Source organism: Aplysia californica, unplaced genomic scaffold (genome assembly GCF_000002075.1).
Source record: "Aplysia californica isolate F4 #8 unplaced genomic scaffold, AplCal3.0 scaffold00159, whole genome shotgun sequence".
NCBI classification, from domain to species: domain Eukaryota; kingdom Metazoa; phylum Mollusca; class Gastropoda; order Aplysiida; family Aplysiidae; genus Aplysia; species Aplysia californica.
The window spans coordinates 1,013,599-1,015,616 of NW_004797429.1; positions in this window are offsets into that span (position 1 = coordinate 1,013,599).

A 2,018-nucleotide genomic window follows, 5' to 3' on the forward strand; every position below is an offset into this window, starting at 1 on the left:
TCTCTCTCTCCCTCTCTTTCTCTCTTTCTCTCTTTCTCTCTCTCTCTTTCCCTCTCTCTCTCTTTCCCTCTCTCTCCCTCTCTCTTTCTCTCTTTCTCTTTCTCTCTCTCTCTCTCTTTCTCTCTCTCTCTCCAAACAAAACAGAAACATACAACAAAAAAACGTGTGAATGTTACAAGCTCAGCTTACTAATGTGAGAACAGTGCCACATGCAAGCGAGCAGAAAACAATTGGCAGGTATGTTATTTAGTCTGCGTGTCCTTAGAACGTGGTTTCCTCATATACAATGAGACTCCGAGAATATCTCCTTCTCAGATTCGATTATTTCTTTAAATCTTTGTGCAATTGATGAAAACGTTTCAAGACGTTACATTAAGCTTAAATGAATCACTAAAAGTAACCATGTTTCATTTAATGACAGATTAATACGAGTTTTATTTATTTATTTTTTTAACAAGCTGGTTGCTTGGAACCGAGTGTCAATGAAATGCAGCGAAGCTATAAGCACTGATTTGCGCATTGTGTCCTCTGTTCAAAAGTACCGAATAAATGGTATGTTGCAATCCACCACGACTTCAAAGAAGACTTAGAAATCTTAAGCTATAACTCTCGTTGGTAAGTTTTGTTGTTGATGTTAGTGGGTTGTTGTTTTTTTTTTCTTGAAGATTTCACTCGTCTCAAATACTCAAAGAGTAGCAGAAATTCACTAGCAGGCAGGTTTTTAAAAATTGTTTTGTTTCCTTAAAAATACAATATTCTACTTTTTTAAAGGAAATTAAGTTACGTTCCAAAAGCCCAAATCTGAAAGTTTTTCTAGAGCTACATAAACAGTACAAAACAGATTTTAGTACCCTTTTCAAGAATAGGGCGCCCTTTGCAAGAAAGTCAAATCTGAGACATTAATCACTAGAGCTAAGTGAGGTCGGTGGCCTAGTGGTAAGGCTGCTAGACTTGCAATCTTGAGATTTTGGGTTCGGAGGTTTGAGCCTCAGCTCGGTCCGATGTTGTGTCTTTGGAAAAGGCACTTTACACGAATTTCACCTTTGGCTGGGTTGTTTTTTTTTAGATGATCCCGCCTCTGAAATAATTTAATGGTCTTGATAGGATCGTTACACCGTTACCACTTTTTTAACTAAAGCTAGATTCCACCCTCTTCTCAAGTAACAGGACCTGAGTACACTTTAGATGAATATGTAACCTGATCCCCATGCACGGGATTCACATTCGAATCTACATTAGAGATTTTGAAACGTAACTTAATTGGGACAGATTTAGAGCTTAATATTTCCCCTTGGAAAAACAAAACAAAACAAAACAAGACACAATAAAACGTTGGCTGCCTTGGAGAAACTGCCTCTTTGATATGACTTACTCTTTGCAACACGTCTAGACGAGTATTTCTAACAACTTGAAATCTATTTCAGAAATTGTATTGATTTTAATCCCCCTTTGAACTCTGTGAAGTTATATAGGCGGGACATCTGAATTTAACCTTAGTCAATCTCTGATATGACTGAGCCAATTGGAAGGAGAGTTTTTCATCCATCCCCAAAAATCCAAAGTTCTGAAATCTCCGATGGGGGTTCAAGCTAAGGCCACACAATCTGTTTTCCAGGATGGTACCAAATGAACAAACGACGCGTCCGCGACCGATTATTTAAATTTAGCGTTAGACAAAGGAACGACAGGTCTTCACAGGACACTAAATCATTGATAAATAGACAGATAGATAGATAGATAGATAGATAGATAGATAGATAAATAGATAGATAGATAGATAGATAGATAACTAAATAGATAGACAGATAGATAAATAGATAGACAGATAGATAGATAGATAGATAGATAGATAGATAGATAGATAGATAGATAGATAGATAGACAAATAGACAGAGGGAAAGAGGGTGTGTGTGTGAAAGAGAGGAGAGAGAGAGAGAGAGACAGACAGAGATAGACATAGACAGAGACAGAGACAGAGACAAAGGCAGACAAACAGATAGACAGACAGACAGACAGAC